Source organism: Neomonachus schauinslandi, chromosome X (genome assembly GCF_002201575.2).
Source record: "Neomonachus schauinslandi chromosome X, ASM220157v2, whole genome shotgun sequence".
NCBI lineage: Eukaryota > Metazoa > Chordata > Mammalia > Carnivora > Phocidae > Neomonachus > Neomonachus schauinslandi.
Genome location: NC_058419.1, coordinates 7,254,730 through 7,276,367, shown reverse-complemented (window position 1 = coordinate 7,276,367; position 21,638 = coordinate 7,254,730).

Below are 21,638 nucleotides of genomic sequence, written 5' to 3'. Positions count from 1 at the left end.
AAGTCAAAAACCTGGAGGTGAAAACAGGCCTGGCATGTTCAGGAATAGCATTACTGTATTCAGTCATTAAGTTCTTTTTAAATGGAAAGTCTCATACAGTGCATGAAAAATCAAGACTGACTTTGCAGATTTGCTCATAAAGGAAATTTGTTTACATACCCCATTAACAATCATTGTTGAAACTAAATGGGGAGAGTGGGCGTAGTTGTATTTATGTGAGAATCTTGTTAGAGTATTTGGGGATGAAGAACTCAAGAAGGGAAAACAGAATTAATAGAGATCATACATCAGAGAAATTAGCAAACTAATGCAATAAAATAAAAATATCACACTTCTTAATAATTATTTTTGATGGAGAGCATTCAAGATGCAGATTGTCATCCTTTGAAGATTTAGTCAAGACAATAATTCATGTCAAAACAAATTAATAGAATGTCAAGGTTTCTCATAAATGAAACACTATCATCATATATGTGCAGTATCTTTCCAATTATCACATGAGTTTTTCTTAATATCAGCAAGAATACATAGAAAAGAGATATTTAAAGTTTACTAGCACTTAGAGGAATCCTGAATTTCAGGGCCAAATATAACTTGGGATTTTATTGGAACTGAGATTGCAGAATAGCCAGGAACCCTTTTATTTTTATTTCTTTACAAGCCTAGATAGTGATATACTGCATGTTTTTGAAGTGACTGGATCTTTCCAAGGAATTCCCAAGTCATTTCCAAAGAAAGAAATTGCTGAATGTGATTGTTCCTCCTTATAATGTAAATTGCACTCATTAGGAATTTGATGCACACTTCTTTTCTCTATAGAGCTGTTGGATTTCTTAGGCAGCAAAGACATGCTGGATTAGCCAGAATAAAAGAGATAGTGGAAATTTGCCATACATACAAAGCAGAATTAAGTAAAAATTAACAAAATCAGTCTGAAACTTAAATGACATTAAAAAAGTATATAGCAATACAAGCCTTTCTCAAGAAACAAGAAAGGTCTCAAATACACAACCTAACCCTACACCCAAAGGAGCTGGAGAAAGAACAGCAAATAAAGACTAAACCCAGCAGGAGAAGAGAAATAATAAAGAACAGAGCAGAAATCAATGAAATAGAAACCAAAAGAACAGTAGAACAGATCAACGAAACTAGGAGCTGGTTCTTTGAAAGAATTAATAAGATTGATAAACCCCTGGCCAGACTTATCATTTATAATTATCAAATGAAACCTAATGTTCTTTTATGGTTTATTTGGTTTCTGTATGATGATTTATTTTTCTATAGATTAACATTATATCTTGCTCTTAAATTTATATAAAATCTTAGGTTCTCATCTCATTCTGGGGGGTTTCTGCCAACAGGTCTAAATCAATGTCAACTCCTTTTTGTTTTAATTCAAGGGTTTTTCTGATTCCAATAAACTCTCCAATCTTTAAAATTCAGTTTGAATTATTTTGCAACTTAATATCCTATATAAATTAAGACTTTAAAGAGTCCTCAAAGGTTTAAGGTTAAATTGGTGGTATCAATAGGAATACATATTTTGAAAGAGCTAATGAGGGATCTAGACATAACCATAGTTCAAATTTTGTGAAAATGATGCAGTTTTTATGAAAAACAATATCACAATCTGACTAAAAGACAGTTTTAGCTGTGAATGCCATAGTTTATGTTGGAATGAAAAGTTTCCTGTTCATTAAAAATGCATTGAAAAACTAGGTCATTCAATAATCAAAATAATTGTGATATGCAAATAGTTTGGTCCTTTGAGAATGAAAACAGCAAAAGGAACATTGTATTCGTGGATTAATAATACAAGCAAGACAATTCAATAAGGGATCAATTCAATACATTATCCAATTAATGTAATGTGGCTATATTCAAATACGTGATATATTCCAATCTGTTCACAGCGTACAGATCATTTTCTTTGGGGTTGAAGGCAGCTGAAGTTATTGGTGGCAGGGTTCCTGTAATCTCTATTCTTCCAGATTTCCTGAATAGCAGTTATGTCCCTTTTGGTCTTCTCTCTCCCAGTCTTCCAATAGTTGTATAAGCCTCTCATTCCCTATTTTCATGATTGAACTCTGACACATTCTTCAAAGACACTATGTATTGTTCTTTTAGTTGTGACTCCTGGTGGATAATGCCCTACTTATTTGACCTCTCTGTTGTACTTGATGCTGTTAATATTTGACTTCTTTCATTTGATCCTGGTTACTGCTTAGCACGAGCTTGTGCAGGGTCCTTTGCCTTCAGTCTCCTCTTAAATGTTGGTGTCCCCCAGAGTTCTATTCTTGAGTCTTCTTTTACTGTGCACGTGACCCCTATATTATTATCTACTTGCTCTTTATCTCAAAAATCGATATATCTAGCTCAGAAAAAATTTAAATGAATGAATAAATGAAGTAGAGAAAGAAAAATTGAATGGCAAGAGAAAACATGCACTTTTAACACACATTATGTTTTGTTTTGTTTTTTATTAGAAAAAAAAGGGGAGGAGGGGCAGAGGGAGAGGGGGAGAGAGAATCCCAAGCAGGCTCCATGTGCAGTGTGGAGCCCAATGCAGGGCTCGATCTCATAACCCTGAGATTTTGACCTGAGCTGAAATCAAGAGTTGCATGCTTAACCAGCTGAGCCACCCAGGCGCCCCAACACACATTATGTCTTAAATGAGCATATATATTCCACCTACAGGTAGGAGAACATGTAAATTCTAGAGTTATTTTAAACAAATTCAGGATGTTCAATTCATTGTAAGTGCTTTTAGTGTTGAGAAATAGAATGGAGAAGATGCTGATATCAGTAAAGAAGAAATGTAAACTTTCAGGAACCTGGAAGAATGTGTTTTCTAACTTAACTTGCTATCTTGTGCATTAATGGCACAACCATTTTGGAAGACAGTTTGGCAGTTTTCTGAAGGGATTGAAGACTTAGCTTCACACAAAACCTGCACACGGATGTTTATAGCAGCTTTATTCATAGTCACCAAAACTTAGAAACAACCAAGATGTCCTTTAGTAGGTGAATGGATAAATAAACCATGATACATCTGATGATGAAAAATTACTCAGTGCTAAAAGAAATGAGGTATCAATCCATGAAAAGACATAGAGGAACCTTAAATGCATATTACTAAGTGAAAGAAGTCCATTTGAAAAGGTTTCATAACTGTATGATTCCAACTATAAGACATTCTGGAAAAGGCAAAACTATAGAGACAATAAAAAGATTAGTGGTTGCCAGATAGAGTACAGAGGATTTTTAGGGCAGTGAAAATACTCCATACGATGTTATATTGATGAATATATGTCATTATACATTTGTTGTAATCCATGGAATATACAACACCAAGACGAGCCTTACGATAAACTACGGACTTTAGGTGATTATGAAGCATTAGTGCAGGTTCATCCTTGGTTTAAAAAAAAGTGCCCTTCTGGTGAGTGGTGTTGATGATGGGGGAGGCTATGCGCGGGACATGGTGTTTTGGGGAAATCTTTGTACCTTCCTCTCAATAGTGTGAACCTAAAACTGCTCTGAAAAAATGAAGTCTTTAAGAAAAATTACATTGTTTTGTCACTGTTTTATATTGCATTTACTTTTCAAGCAGATTTCCTCAAGCAGTCTGGAGCCCCAGTTCTTTTGCAGAATTTTTGCTGGAAAAAGGGAGTACACTGGAGAGAACGATTTTGAAAACAACACAGCAGAAAGGAAAGATTTTGAGAAGATAGAGAAAACACAAAGGTCTGTTTGTCCTGCCTGAAGTCAAAGGCTAGGTTCAGATCCCTTGAAGCCAATGGCTGGGGGGAAGGGGAAATGGGGAGGGATGGTCAAAGGGTATAACGTTTCAGTTATATGAGATAAATAAGTTCTGGAGATCTGCTAGACAGCATAGTGCCTATAGCTAACAAAACTGTAGTGTATACTTAAAATTTGCTAAGAGGGTAGATCTTATGTTAAATGTTCTTACCACACACACATGCAAATAACAACAATAAAGGGGGCAGGAAGAAACTTCGGCAAGCAGTGAATGTGTGGATAATCATAATGGTGACAATGGTTTTAGGAGTGTATACTTATCCCCAAATCTGAGTTGTACACATTAAATATGTACAGCTTTTTACCTGTCAATAACTCAATAAAGTGGTTTAAAAATATAAAAAAGAACCCTAGAAGCACCTCAAGTATATGGCAAGCCATTGTAAGCAATGTCTGCCTGGTGCTCCAATGGAAGTTTTCAGTGTTTCCACCAATTATCTATGCTTCAAGCATGGCAGCGAGTAGCAGAGTCAGGACTGAAGAGGCTTGTTAGTGGATGTTATAATGGTAATGTGTATAAACAGATAACATATGAATATGGAGCCCACTTACCCCAACCCACTGCTTTGTCTGGCTGCTACATATGATCTTAAGGTAGGGGAGGGATAGCTCCAAGAATTACTCAGATAAAATTTGTCACCAAGTGGTGTTATAAAAGTTTTTATTTGGAAGATGATTAGAAGAAAATAATGTGGTATTTCTTACTTACTTGCATTTTTGAACTTCGATTCATAACTATTATGATTTATTGGGATTTGATGTGAGATTTCATTGGAATAAAACGGGTTAACAAACTACCACCCATAGTCCAAATTTAGCCCATTATCTGTTTTTATAAAGTTTTTTTGGAAGACAGCCACACCCATTAGTTTACATATTGCCTTATGACTATTCACAGGTGAATAGTCGCAAGAGAGATCATGTGGCCAGCAAAGTCAGAAGTATTTACTGATTACAGTCTGCCCTTTACAGAAAAAGTTTGCTGAGTACAAGGCTCTGTGGCTATAATAAATTTGAGAACTACTGAAGTAAAGGAAACTCAATCATTGCAAACACAGATGAAAGAAACATGCCCACAGTTTTGGATGAATACCAGAGAGAATCAGATTTTCAAGTGTTTATTATTGGACTATTTTAACCTTGAATCCATTTTACTTGAATTCTAATCTTAGCTATAGCCACCATGTCCTCCAAATATTTTCTTACTTGCATTTATCCACATATACGACATACTGCCCGAAGTCTTATAACTACTTATATTTACTATGCATTATTCAGAAACTACAGGCACTATATTCCTCTGGCATCACTCCACGGGGCATTTAGGGCTACCCAATCTGAGTTTGAAGTGTATATTTTGCTTTTGGTTGGACATGCAGATTCTGATATTGATATGGAATTGTGTTAAGGCTGAAAATATAGATGCTGTTAATGTTTTAATTTCCCCTCTATTTGAAAAAGGGGACAATTCATAATAACCTTATGATGAGTTAGAGCTTATAAAATGACTGAATCTACAGGAAGCCAAGTTAATAAATGAAAACTAAAAATTTTTATCCATTGTCTAGGAATTTCTAGATGGATGAGTAAATGGTAGTAGCTGAGTGAATCAAATGTCTAAATAATTCATGGATTAATGGAACTTTTCATTTTTCCTCAGGATACTCAATACTCAATATATTGCACATCCAGTGTTTGTCTAGCAGTATGGGATTCATCAGAGGAAATCAGAGGAGAGGAGTATATAGGAGTGATGTACTTGGCCAAAGTATCTATAAATTTTGCGTCTGATAGAAAATCTTTAGCCACAAACTTTAACAAACTGAAGAAAAATCCCAGCTTAAAAACAAAACTCCAGGTTTTGTTTAAGACAATTTGCTCTGCCTGATATCAAGGAAAGAAGTCACTAGTAATTCCAATCCCTTTCTGTCTGTAGTTCCTGAAGACAGCTGGATGAATGGCAGGGCAGCTCCCCCCCCCAAAAAAATTCATCATCTTTGTTGATATTGGAGTTAAACAAAGCCCAGAGTACCACAGAGCCATTTAGATGCATTTTCCTTAAGAAGAAATTGCATCACTAAGGTTTCCAGGCCAAGAACAAAGTAGAAGAGAAAATCATGCTGCTTCAGCTGGAGAATTTCAAAGGTAATTTAATCTCCAAGGGAAGTCTCACAGCCTGAATTCACAACACCACTTAGCATAGATAGTCATGTTGTGCTGCTACTATATCAAAAAGATTGCTTGTGCTAAGTGAAAAGGAGGAAGAAATATAGCACTGAATGGAAAGATGGAGTATCTCCCCTGGGTTTCCACCATTTTGCCTAACTTACCTGTTCTCTTGTATGTTGATGAACACTAATGATGCCGACTGGAATCTAATCAAAGTTACTTATATCATGTTTTGAAATCTGATAAAATGTACCAGAAACTTTATTTAACTTTAAAACAGAAAATTTTATTTAACTTTAAATTTTATTTAACTTTAAAACAAAAATTCCCTGGTTTTTAAATGAGAAATTGTTTAGGACATACTGAAATAGGTTAACTAACTGTATTTCACAGTAATTTAGTATGGAAAAAATGATATTAAAGGAGGCAACAGTCAGTTAAAGGGCATTCTAAAACTGTTATCTAATATGGGAAGTCATCAGAGAGGGAGACAAACCAGGAGAGGCTCTTAACTCTGGAAAACAAACTGAGAATTGCTGGAGGGGAGGTCGGTGGGGGATGGGGTAATTGGGTGATGGGCATTAATTAAGGAGGGCACATGATGTGATGAGCACTGGGTATTATACGCAATTGATGAATTACTGAATTCTACATCTGAAACTAATGATGTACTGTATGTTGGCTAATTGAATTGAAATAAAAACAAGATATTAGTTGAAAAAATAACATAGTATGGAATAGCAATGTCCAATAGAAATATAATGTGAACCTCATATGTAATTCTAAATTTTTTAGAAACCACATAAAAAGAGTAAAAGGAAATTATTTAGTAATATTATATATTATTGCATATATTATATTTAGTAATGTATTTTATCTGACCCAATATGTCCAAAATAGTATCATTTAAAACTTATACTCAATATAAAAAGTACAACATATTTTACATCCTTTTCTCATAATTTTTCTTCAAACTATGCCATGCATTTCACATTTATGGTGCATCTTAATAAAGACTTGTCACATTTTGAATGGTCAATAGCTATATGTCACTAGAGGCTATTGTATTGACAGCAAAGGGCTGGATTGTTTTACAAGCTATGTACAATGGAACATCTTCCCACTTAACACTGAAAATTCTTTTTTTCTTTTTTTTAAGATTTTATTTATTTATTTGACAGAGAGAGAGACAGCGAGAGAGGGAACACAAGCAGGGGGAGTGGGAGAGGGAGAAGCAGGCTTCCCGATGAGCAGAGAGCCCGATGCGGGGCTCGATCCCACGACCCTGGGATCATGACCTGAGCTGAAGGCAGACGCTTAAGGACTGAGCCACCCAGGCGCCCCAACACTGAAAATTCTATATGCTTCTTTGGTCAGCATTTAGTTATAGTATAATAGAGCACATCTAGAAGGTATGTGAGAAGTCGTTTTACATAGCACCTTTTTGCAGTGAACTACTGGATAAATGATTTGAACATAAAAGTAGTTATTTTTTGTGGCTGAGCCCTTTCAATGTTTCCTGATATAGTGATAAAAGACAGGCTGTTTTGAAGAGGTTATTTTCTCCCTTTCTTCATTGAACTAAGGTTGACAGTCCTGCTTACTGATAGCTGCAATGACAAGGGACATAACTTACTGGGAAGTCTTGTTGTTATTACTGTTTTTTAAAATTTGGTGATTACACAAAGGCCTACTGGTAGTCATAGCCTTCTGAAGGTGGAGATCCTGGATATGTCATTTCCCCCCCTTTTGTGTTTTCTAAGGTTAGTCATTGTTATCAATGTATTGAGTCCAAGGCATTTTGTGATTGACCAGAGGTATCTTGAAGATAGGTAAGTCTTAAATAAGGGACATCATCTGAAACACAGGGTTAGAGACTGGGAAAATTATCGGCAATATTGAGTTTTTGAGCTTACATATGTATGGGGATGTATTTTGTGATCAAGCAGGCTGAGATATGAACTGCAACAGGATTTCACTAGATTACTTAGTTAACACAAACAGACACTAGGCTGCTGAAATTCAGAATTTGGGGCCTGGGAAGCACCCTGGGCATAACTGAATTTCAGTATTGTTTGGGGACTGAGAAATCACAGTCCACGGTGCACCTCATTACACAAGATAGAAACCTGGATGTCACCTTTAACTCTTCCTTGTCTTTTTCCCACACATGCAAATCACCTCCATTCCCAGGCCTGTCAATTCTTTCACCAAAATTGCTTTCATCTACCTCCTGCTCTAATGTCTCATGGCACCTACTTTAATTTTTTAAAAAAGATTTTATTTATTTATTTGACAGAGAGAGAGAGAGAGACAGTGAGAGAGGGAACACAAGCAGGGGAGTGGGAGAGGGAGAAGCAGGCTTCCCGCTGAGCAGGGAGCCCGATGGGGGGCTCGATCCCAGGACCCCGGGATCATGACCTGAGCTGAAGGCACACACTTAACGGCTGAGCCACCTAGGTGTCCTGGTTCCTACTTTAATTTGGTTGCTCATCAAGTCTCTAGGACAACTATTATTTTCCTTTGCCTGAAGACTGATGAAAAAGAGTTTATGTCTTCCCTCATAACTCTTAATATAAATATACTGGATCTGAATTTCAGGGAGGAGTTTACTCAAGCTTTTCATGTACAATCCCTATCAAAATACCATCAACTTTTTTCACAGAGCTGGAACAAACAATCCTAAATTTGTATGGAACCAGAAAAGACCCCGAATAGCCAAAGGAATGTTGAAAAAGAAAACAAAACTGGAGGCATCACAATTCTGGACTTCAAGCTCTATTACAAAGCTGTCATCATCAAGACAGTATGGTACTGGCACAAAAACAGACACATAGATCTGTGGAACCGACTAGAAAACCCAGAAATGGACCCTCAACTCTATGGTCAACTAATCCTCAACAAAGCAGGAAAGAATATCCAATGGAAAAAAGACAGTCTCTTCAACAAATGGTGTTGGGAAAATTGAACAGCCACATGCAGAAGAATGAAACTGGACCATTTCCTTACACCATACACAAAAATAGACTCAAAATGAATGAAAGACCTAAGTGTGGGACAGGAATCCATCAAAATCCTAGAGGAGAACACAGGCAGTAACCTCTTCGACCTCAGTTGCAGCAACTTCCTGCTAGACACATCTCCAAAGGCAAGGGAAACAAAGGCAAAAATGAACTATTGGGACTTCATCAAGATAAAAATCTTTTGCACAACAAAGGAAACAGTTGACAAAACCAAAAGACAGCAGACAGAATGGAAGAAGGTATTTGCAAAGGGCATATCAGATAAAGGGCTAGTATCTAAGATCTATAAAAAACTTATCAAACTCAACACACAAAGAACAACTAATCCAATCAAGAAATGGGCAGAAGACATGAACAGACATTTCTGCAAAGAAGACATCCAAATGGCCAACAGACACATGAAAAATGCTCCACATCACTTAGCATCAGGGAAATAACAAATCAAAACCACAATGAGATACCACCTCACACCAGTCAGAATGGCTAAACTTAACCACTCAGGAAACAACAGATGTTGGCAAGGATGCAGAGAAAGGGGAACCCTTTTGCACTGTTGGTGGGAATTCAAGCTGGTACAGCCACTCCGGAAAAAAGTATGGAGGTTCCTCAAAAAGTTGAAAATAGGGCTACCTTATGACCCAGCAATTGCACTACTAGGTATTTACCCCAAAGATACAGATGTAGTGAAAAGAAGGGGCACATGCACCCCAATGTTCATAGCAGCAATGTCCACAATAACCAAACTGTGGAAGGAGCCGAGATGCCCTTCAACAGAGGAATGGATAAAGAAGATGTGGTCCATATATACAATGGAATACTATGTAGCCATCAAAAAGAATGAAAACTTGCCATTTGCAGTGACATGGATGGAACTAGAGGGTGTTATGCTAAGTGAAATAAGTCAGTCAGAGAAAGACAAGTATCATATGATCTCACTCATATGTGGAATTTAAGAAACAAAACAGAGGATCATAGGGGAAGAGAGGAAAAAGTGAAACAAAATGAAACAAGAGGGAGACAAACCATAAGAGACTTTTAATCATAGGAAACAAACTGGGGGTTGCTGGAGGAGAGGAGGGGTGGAGGGGTGGGGTAACATTTAAACATTTAAAAATGTTTTAAAAAAAGAAAAAGATGGCTACATTTGGGCTGTATTCAAATATAGTTATGTAGATTGGTTACTGATTTAATGAATACATGGAATGACTAGTTAAAGTTATTGATGTAAACTGTAGCATAGCCTCTAGTGCCTAATCCTAGGCTCTGTCTCTAGTATGGAACAGAAGGGGAAACTCTTTTACTGGAAAATGAAAATATATAGGTTCAGTAATTATGTGCAGTGCATGTAGGGAGATCTCATCGGCAGGTTAGTGTATACTCATGAGGTTGAAAATGCTTGAATCTGTTCTTGTGTGTTAGTAAAAATATATGAAATCAGTGGAATTAGACAATTAACTTTACTAATAAAAGCTCAACTCGATCAGCAAGGAATGAAATGCAGGCAAGACATCAAAAGGAATGAGATCTTGCCATTTGCAACGACGTGGATGGAACTGGAGGGTATTATGTTGAGCGAAATAAGTCAAACAGAGAAAGACATGTATCATATGACCTCACTGATATGAGGAATTCTTAATCGCAGGAAACAAACTGAGGGTTGCTGGAGTGGGGGGTGGGGTGGGAGGGATGGGGTGACTGGGTGATAGACACTGGGGAGGGTATGTGCTCTGGTAAGCGCTGTGAATTGTGCAAGACTGTTGAATCTCAGATCTGTACCTCTGAAACAAATAATGCAATATATGTTAAGAAAAAAAAAAGAAGAAGAAGAAGATAGCAGGAGGGGAAGAGTGAAGGGGGGGAAATCAGAGGGGTAGACGAACCATGAGAGACGATGGACTCTGAAAAACAAACTGAGGGTTCTAGAGGGGAGGGGGGTGGGAGGATGGGTTAGCTTGGTGGTGGGTATTGAGGAGGGCACATTCTGCATGGAGCACTGGGTGTTATGCACAAACAATGAATCATGGAACACTTCATCTAAAACTAATGATGCAATGTATGGGGATAATATACGAATAAAAAAATTAAAAAAAAAAAGAAATGCAGGCAAGACGGTAGAAGTAAAGTGAGCAAGGAACATAGGTGGAGACTAAGTAGAAAAGACATTTTGATCATGGATAAACTGCATGTGCCACCCCAAGTTGCCCTGGTTACTGCTTTGCTTCATGCTCATGACATGATAATGGACAAAGCTGTGGGCCAATGATAAATAGTAATGTGGTGTGAAGCCATGCCCATTCCTTATAAGCTTTCACAAAGGGGGAGGACTAGGGTACAGTTTAAGTGAAATTTAGTGTTTGTTTTCCTTCCTGCTACCATCTGCATTGTCGAACTTCTGGTCACAATTCTATTCATGGCAGAGAGTATAGATTATGACACAATAGAACTACTGCTTCTCATTATTATAATCAGTTGGATTATTTTGTTGCTGGCTTTGTTAGTCTACTGCCTAAAACTGTGTTGTTCCCTCTTGTTTTCATAGAAGACCAAGCCCTCCTAGCTTTCACGGAAGAGAAGAGACCACTTTGGAATACTCCAAGTATAGACAACAATTGGATGGACTCTTTCCAAAGGACAAAGCACATAGGTCAGTATCTAATTGTCTTATTAATGAGCCAAGAATGTATTCTATTTCCCAGAGGTTACAGGCAGGCAGTGTCCAGATGGATAGAAGTAGGATTGTCTTTATGAAGGGAGTAAACAGATTTTATTACCTGGCTCTAGTTGAATTATGGGGAAGGTCAGAATCTGAGGAACTGACTAGGTGCAGAGTTGGACAAAGCTACAAGTAATTAAAAACTTTCATTTAAAGTCACATGGAAAATTTAGGATGTCTCGAAATACATCTTGACCCTTTTACAAGTCATTTTGCCCTCAAGGGAAAGTAGGGGAAATTAGAAGAATTTTTAGTGCTCCAGGGACTGTCAAGGCTAAAGGGCAAATTCTGATAATATTTTGAAGGTGAATCATTAGGCACAAAAAGGGAAAAAATGTTGAGGCTAAATCTTTTCAAGATGGGAGGGGGGATAATAGGTAGGGGAATTTTTCATTGACTATCCTTAGAAAAGTGGCTTAAAGAGAAGAAGAAAATTAAGAGTAAATATTAGAAAACATTGAATATAGTTAGACCCTGTACTGGTCACAGGTTTTTTTTTTTTTTTTTTAATTTGACAAACTGTTTTAAAACTGTTGCATTTAATCTTCCCTTGCAGGAAAACAACTATGGAATCTAAATAAAATGAACTAACCATGAAACTGTAACTTGGACCAATTTACTGAGTGCTAATTGATTTAAAAATGTGTTTGGAGATTTCAGATTTTCAAAAATGATTACCAGCTTGGGAAGTGCCATTTCAATAAACAGTTAAAACTACTTAAGTGGGAACATAAACTTTCCATTGATAAAATTTTAAGGACTTGTTTCAAAACATAGTTTTGGGAACGTATTTGAACATCCTGCCCAAGTTAAATGCTTAGATCCTGTGTCAGAAGAGTTAAAAGGCAAAATATTCTTTCAGTGTGAGAATTCACTATGATTCTGGAGTATGTACACCAAAATAGAACAGAATGAGGATAATTAATTGCAGTGTTATTATAAATTAACTTGTCTTTAAGTCACTAATCATTATATTCAAGTTATATGTAACAGCTGGGCCATGTTAGAATATACTTCTGAATCCTAACCTAGATTTCCAACTGCCTGCTTGATATCCTCATTTGAATATCTGACAACAACCTGAATTTAATATGCACCAATCAAAACTCTTCATATTACATTCCATGTCAACTCCTCCCACAGTCTTTCCCATCTGAATTAATAACAACTTCAGTCCTCAGGTCAAAATATCTTGCCATGATTCTTGACCTCTTTCTCACACCCCATATATTGTCCATTGGTAAATCTTATCACATCCATCCCTGAAATATATTCCAGATTTGACTATTTCTAACTGTTCCCACTGTCATTAACTTGGTTTAAACCACCATCTCTCCCTGGATTATTGTAGTAACCTCTTAACTGGTCTCCCTGACTATTTCTTTGCCTCACTTTAGTCCAGTCTCAACATAAGATGTCAATTAGATCATGTCACTCCCCTGTTTAAAGCCCACCCATGATTTCCCAACTCATTCAGAATACAAGGCACAGTCTTCACTGTGATCTCAAAGGCTCTGAATCATCTGGTCCCCTTTCCCTCCCTCCCTTCTGTGACTTCATCTTCAGTGACACTCCCATTTCTCTTCACTTCAGTCACACTGACCTCTTGGCTATCTTCTATTTCAGATATTCGTTTTTATATTTTAAAAATTATTTCTATTATTCTGACTTGAATTTATGTTTCTTTTTCTAACTTCTTTAGCTTATTCACTTTCTACTTTTATTTTTTTTGAAAGATTTTATTTATTTATTTGACAGAGAGAGACACAGCGAGAGAGGGAACACAAACAGGGGGAGTGGGAGAGGGAGAAGCAGGCTTCCCGCTGAGCAAGGAGCCTGATGCAGGGCTTGATCCCAGGACCCTGGGACCATGACCTGAGCCGAAGGCAGACGCTTAATGACTGAGCCACCCAGGTGCCCCTCAACTTTTATTTTTAATACAAGAGCCACTTTAGCTGCATCTAACAGGTTTTATTATTTTGCATTTGGTCTTTTCAGTATTATCTACTTTTACATATTTTCTAATTTCCATCCTAATTTGTTTTTGATGTGAATGTGTTTTTAAATTTCCAAATATATGTTTTAATGTAGTCTTTTTAGAACATCTCTCATTGGAATGCATCATGGTCGGAAAATACAATGTATTTGACACCAAATACTATACTTGGAAATTTGTTGATGGGATTGATAGACTAATATGAGATTAACTTTTAAAAAAAAGATGATTTATTTTTTTGAGGGGAGGAGGGGCTGAAGAAGAGGGAGTTTTTTTTTTAAATTTTTTATTATTATGTTAATCACCATACATTACATCATTAGTTTTTGATGTAGTGTTCCATGATTCATTGTTTGCATATAACACCCAGTGCTCCATTCAGTACCTGCCCTCTTTAATACCCACCACCAGGCTAACCCATCTCCCCACCCCCTCCCCTCTAGAACCCTCACTTTGTTTCTCAGACTCCATGGTCTCTCATGGTTCATCTCCCCCTCTGATTTCCCCCCCTTCATTTATCCCTTCCTGCTATCTTCTTCTTCTTCTTCTTCTTTTTTAACATATAATATATTATTTGTTTCAGAGGTACAGGTCTGTGATTCAACAGTCTTACACAATTCACAGCACTCACCATAGCACATACCCTCCCCAATGTCTATCACCCAGCCACCCCATCCCTCCCACCCCCCACCACTCCAGCAACCCTCAGTTTCCTGTGATTAAGAATTCCTCATATCAGTGAGGTCATATGATACATGTCTTTCTCTGATTGACTTATTTTGCTCAGCATAATACCCTCCAGTTCCATCCATATCATTGCAAATGACAAGATTTCATTCCTTTTGATGGCTGCATAATATTCCATTGTATATATATACCACATCTTCTTTATCCATTCATCTGTTGATGGACATCTTGGCCCTTTCCATAGTTTGGCTATTGTGGACATTGCCACTAGAAACATTGGGGTGCACATACCCCTTCGGATCCCTACATTTGTATCTTTGGGGTAAATACCCAGTAGTGCAAATGCTGGGTCATATGGTAGCTCTATTTTCAACTTTTTGAGGAACCTCCATAGAACAAATGATCCAATCAAGAAATGGGCAGAAGACATGAACAGACATTTTTCCAAAGAAGACATCCAAATGGCCAACAGACACATGAAAATGTGAGATCATAATTTTTAAATGAGACATTTGATGATAAGCTCAACTGATCAAAAATCCTTCCAGGGATCAGGGAACAAGATGGCGGAGGAGTAAGAGACCTAAATTTTGTCTGGTCGCAGGAATTCAGCTGGATAGGGATCAAACCATTCTGAACACCTACGATTTCAACAGGAGATCAAAGAAAAGAATAGCAGCAACTCTCTGAACAGAAAAGTGACCACTTTCTGGAAGGTAGGACATGTGGAGAAGTGAATGCGAGGTGCTATTCGGGAAGATAGACGGCGGGGGAGGGGGCCTCCATCAGCTGCTACTGGCAAGTGATAGAGCAGCGGAGCACAAAATCGGAACTTTTAGAAGTCTGCTCCACTGAGGGCTGTTGCTCCAGTGGCTAAGTGGGGGATGGAGCCCTCGCTGGGACAGTGGGGCCTCAGGACCCTCGGGGTCACAGGAAGACCGGGGGTGCCTGAGTGTGGCAGAGCTCCCAGGTATTGGACCGGGGAAGCCGGCTGCAGAGACAGAGCTGATGAGTGGGCTCTCAGCTTGGGGTTGCCATAACCCGTGATCCGCGGCACAATTGGGCCACTGCTCTTCCAGCAGGGACCCAACAAGTGGCAGATCTGGGGAGACTCCCCTTCCTCCCCCAGGAGGAGCAGCACAGGAGTGCACTGCAGGAATCTCCTCGGGTTTGGAGCCTCCAAACAGGGTTGTGTACCAGAAATAGAAATGCTCAGTCACAGGCTGGGTGAGCACGGAGTGCAGCTGGAGAACAGGGAGACTGGAGTGATTGACTGCTTTTCTCTGGGGGCGCACTGAGGAGTGGGGCCCTGAGTTCTCCGCTCCTCTGGGGCAGAGATTGGGAGGCCTCCATTTTCACTCTCGTCCTCCAAAGCTGTACGGAAAGCTTGCAGGGAACAACCACTACAGAGAGCAAACCCGAGCAGATGACTTAGCCCGGCCCCCGGCAAGGGCGGGGCAATTCTGCATCCGGCAAAGACATTTGGGAATCACGGCAACAGGCCCCTCCCCTAGAAGATCAGCAAGGACAGCCAGCCAAGACCAAGTTTACCAATCAATGAGAATGGCAGAACTCCAGTGCTAGGGGAATACTGCACATAGAATTCATGGCTTTTTTTCACAGGATTCCGTAGTCTTTCAAAGTTAATTTTTTTTTAACTTTCTTTTTATTTTTTTTTTGAATTTTTCTTTTTCCATTTTTCAACCAACATCATAACAATCCCTTTTTAAAAGATCTTTTTTATTTTTCATTTTTAGAGTCATATTCTATCCCTTCATAGTAGTTAACGTTATTTTTGGTATATATATATATATATAAGTTGTTCTCTCTTTAAAATTTTGGGATACAGTTTCTTCTAACAGGCCAAAATATACCCTAAATCTCCAGTGTATGGCTTTGTTCTAGTCTCCTGCCTGATCACATTCTCTCCCCTTTTTTTTCCTTTTTTTCCTTTTTTTTAAATCCTCTTCTTTCTTTTTTCAACCAACTTCTTATCTTATCAATTCCTTTTATAAAATCTTTTATAATTTTCATGTTTACAGTCATATTTCATCCCTTCATCATATTAACCCTTAGTTTGTACATATATAAGTTTTTCTTTCTTTAGAATTTTGGGAGGCACTTTCTTCTAACAGACCAAAATATGCCCAAAATCTAGTGTGTAGCACTGATCTATGCACCAGCCTGATCATATTTGATCATATTCTGTTTTTTTGTTTTTTTTGTTTTTTTTTTGTTTTTGTTATTACCTTTTTCTTTTTTTTCTTTTTTCTTTCTTTCCCTTTCTTTTCCCCTGGTTTCAGGTCTCTTCTGATTTGTTTAGTGTATATTTTTCTGGGGACATTGTTACCCTGTTAGCATTTTGTTCTCTCATTCATCTATTCTCCTCTGGACAAAATAAGAAGACAGAAAAAAATCACCTCAACAAAATGAACAAGAGGCAGTACCTACTGCCAGGGGCCTAATCAATATGGACATTAGTAAGATGTCGGAACTAGAGTTCAGAATGACGATTTTAAAGATACCAGCTGGGCTTAAAAAAGCATGGAAGATATTTGAGAAACCCTTCTGGAGAAATAAAAGACCTAAAATCTAACCAAGTCGAAATTAAAAAGGCTATTAATGAGGTGCAATCAAAATGGAGGCTCTAACTGCTAGGCTAAATGAGGCAGATGAGAGAGTTAGTGATATAGAAGACCAAATGATGGAAAATAAAGAAGCTGAGAAAAAGATAAACAACTACTGGATCATGAGGGCAGAACTCGAGAGATAAGTGATACCATAAGATGAAACATTAGAACAATTGGGATCCCAGAAGAAGAAGAAAGAGAGAAGGGCAGAAGGTATATTGGAGGAAATTATAGAAGAGAACTTCCCTAATATGGGGAAGGAAAGAGGCATCAAAATCCAGGAAGCACAGAGAACCTCCCTCAAAATCAATAAAAATAGGTCAATACCCCAACATCTAATACTAAAACTTATGAGTCTCAGAGACAAAGAGAAAATCCTGAAAGCAGCTTGGGAGAAGAGATCTGTAATCTACAATTGTAGAAACATTAGATCGGCAACAGACCTATCCACAGAGAACTGGCAGGCCAGAAAGGATGGGCATGATATATTCAGAGCACTAAATGAGAAAAATATGCAGCCAAGAATACTATATCCAGCTAGGCTGTCATTGAAAATTGAAGGAGAGATAAAAAACTTCCAGGACAAACAAAAACTAAAGGAATTTGCAAACACGAAACCAGCCCTACAAGAAATATTGAAAGGGGTCCTCTAAGCAAAGAGAGAGCCTAAAAGTAACAGACCAGAAAGGAACAGAGACAATATACAGTAACAGTTACCTTACAGGCAATACAATGGCACTAAATTCCTATCTTTCAATTGTTACCCTGAATGTAAATGGGCTAAATGCCCCAATCAAGAGACACAGGGTATCAGATTGGATAAGAAAACAAGACCCATTGTAATGCTGTCTGCAAGAGACTCCTTTTAGGCCCAAAGACACCCCCAGATTGAAAGTGAGTGGTGGAAAACCATTTACCATGCTAATGGACACCAAAAGAAAGCTGGGGTGGCAATCCTTATATCAGACAAATTAGATTTTAAACCAAATAGTATACTAAGAGATGAGGAAGGACACTGTATCATACTTAAAGGGTCTATCCAACAACAAGATCTGACAATTGTAAATATCTATGCCCCTAACATGGGAGCAGCCAATTATATAAGGCAATTAAAACAAAAGCAAAGAAACACATCGACAACAATACAATGATAGTGGGGGACTTTAACACCCCCCTCACTGAAATGGACAGATCGTCTAAGCAAAAGATCAACAAGGAAATAAAGACTTTAAATGACACACTGGACCAAATGGACTTCACAGACATATTCAGAACATTCCATCCCAAAGCAACAGAATACACATTCTTCTCTAGTGCCCACGGAACATTCTCCAGAATCGATCACATCCTAGGTCACAAATCAGGTCTCAACCTGTACCAAAAGATTGGGATCATTCCCTGCCTATTTTCAGACCACAATGTTTTGAAACTAGAACTCAATCACAAGAGGAAAGTCAGAAAGAACTCAAATCCATGGAGGCTAAAGAGCATCCTACTAAAGAATGAATGGGTCAACAGGGAAATTAAAGAAGAATTAAAATTCATGGAAACCAATGAAAATGAAAACACAACTGCAAACACGAAACCAGCCCTTTTGCACCCAAAACCATAAGATACCTAGGAATAAATCTATCCAAAGAGGCAAAGGATCAAAATCTTTGGTTTGTAGCAAAGGCGGTCCTAAGAGGAAAGTTTATAGCAATACAAGCCTTTCTCAAGAAACAAGAAAGATCTCAAAAACACAACCTAACCCTACACTTAAAGGAGCTGGAGAGAGAACAGCAAATAAAGCCTAAACCCAACAGGAGAAGAGAAATAATAAAGATCAGAGCAGAAATCAATGAAATAGAAACCAAAAGAATAGTAGAACAGATCAACAAAACTAGAGGCTGGTTCTTTGAAAGAATTAACAAGATTGATAAACCCCTGGCCAGACTCATCAAAAAGAAAAGAGAAAGGACCCCGATAAATAAAATCATGAATGAAAGAGGAGAGATCACAACCAACACCAAAGAAATACAAACAATTATAAGAACATATTATGAGCAACTCTATGCCAGCAAATTAGATAACCTGGCAGAAATGGATGCATTCCTAGAGATGTATCCACTACCAAAACTGAACCAGGATGAAATAGAAAACCTGAACAGACCTAGAACCACTAAGGAAATTGAAGCAGTCATCAAAAATCTCCCAACAAACAAAAGCCCAGGGCCAGATGGCTTCCCAGGGGAATTCTACCAAACATTTAAAGAAGAATTAATATTTATTCTCCTGAAACTATTCCAAAAAATAGAAATGGAAGGAAAACTTCCAAACTCGTTTTATGAGGCCACCATTACCTTGATCCCAAAGCCAGACAAACACCCCCATCAAAAAGGAGAATTACAGATCAGTATCTTTGATGAACATGGATGCAAAAACTCTCACCAAAATACTAGCCAATAGGATCCAGCAGTACATTAAAAGGATTATTCACCACGACCAAGTGGGATTTATCCCTGGGCTGCAAGGTTGGTTCAACATCCACACTTCAATCAATGTGATACAATACATTAATAAAAGAAAGAACAAGAACCATATGATCCTCTCAATAGCAGAAAAAGCATTTGACAAAATACGGCATCATTTCTTGATCAAAACTCTTCAGAGTATAGGGATAGAGGGTACAAACCTCAATATCATAAAAGCCATCTATGAAAAACCCAGAGCAAATATCATTCTCAATGGGGAAAAACTGAGGGCTCTCCCCCTAAGGTCAGGAACACGGCAGGGATGTCCACTATCACCACTGCTATTCAACATAGTATTAGAAGTCCTAGCCACTGTAATCAGACAACAAGAAGAAATAAAAAGCATTCAAATCGGCAAAGAAGAAATCAAACTCTCACTCTTTGCAGATGATATGATACTTTATGTGGAAAATCCAAAAGACTCCACCCCAAAACTGCTAGAACTCACACAGGAATTCAGTAAAGTAGTAGGATATAAAATTAATGCACAGAAATCAGTGGCATTCCTATACACCACCAACAAGACAGAAGAAAGAAATTAAGGAGTCGATCCCATTTACAATTGTACCCAAAACCATAAGATACCTAGGAATAAATCTGTCCAAAGAGGCAAAGGATCTGTACTCAGAAAACTATAAAATACTCATGAAAGAAATTGAGGAAGACACAAAGAAATGGAAAAACGTTCCATGCTCATGGATTGGAAGAACAAATATTGTGAAGATGTCAATGCTACCTAGAGCAATCTACACATTCAATGCAATCCCCATCAAAATACCATCCACTTTTTTCAAAGAAATGGAACAAATAATCCTAAAATTTGTATGGAACCAGAAAAGACCCCGAATAGCCAGTGAATGTTGAAAAAGAAAAGCAAAGCTGGTGGCATCACAATTCCGGACTTCAAGCTCTATGACAAAGCTGTCATCATCAAGACTGTATGGTACTGGCACAAAAACAGACACATAGATCAATGGAACAGAATAGAGTGCCCAGAAATGGACCCTCAACTCTATGGTCAACTAATCTTTGACAAAGCAGGAAAGAATGTCCAATGGAAAAAAGTCTGTTCAACAAATGGTGTTGGGAAAATTGGACAGCCACATGCAGAAGAATAAAACTGGACCATTTTCTTAGACCACACACAAAAATAGACTCAAAATGGTTGAAAGACCTCAATGTGAGACAGGAGTCCATCAAAATCCTTGAGGAGAACACAGGCAGCAACCTCTTCGACCTCAGCCGCAGCAAATTCTTCTTAGAAACATCGCCAAAGGCAAGGGAAGGAAGGGCTAAAATGAACTATTGGGACTTCATCAAGATAAAAAGCTTTTGCACAGCAAAAGAAACAGTCAACAAAACCAAAAGACAACCAACAGAATTGGAGAAGATATTTGCAAATGACATATCAGATAAAGGGCTAGTATCCAAAATCTATCAAGAACTTCTTAAACTCAACACCCAAAGAACAAATGATCCAATCAAGAAATGGGCAGAAGACATGAACAGACATTTTTCCAAAGAAGACATCCAAATGGGCAACAGACACATGAAAAAGTGCTCAACATCGCTCGGCATCAGGGAAATCCAAATCAAAACCTCAATGAGATACCACCTCCCACCCGTCAGAATGGCTAAAATTAACAAGTCAGGAAATGACAGATGTTGGTGGGGATGCGGAGAAAGGGGAACCCTCCTACACTGTTGGTGGGAATGCAAGCTGGTGCAGCCACTCTGGAAAACAGTATGGAGGTTCCTCAAAAAGTTGAAAATAGAGCTACCATATGACCCAGCAATTGTACTACTGGGTATTTACCCCAAAGATACAAATGTAGGTTTCCGAAGGGGTACATGCACCCTGATGTTTCTAGCAGCAATGTCCACAATAGCCAAACTGGAAAGAGCCAAGATGTCCATCGACAGATGAATGGGTAAAGAAGTGGTATATATATATATATATACACAATGGAATATTATGCAGCCATCAAAAGGAATGAAATCTTGCCATTTGCAATGTCTTGGATGGAACTCCAGTTATTATGCTAAGTGAAATAAGTCAATCAGAGAAAGACATGTATCATATGA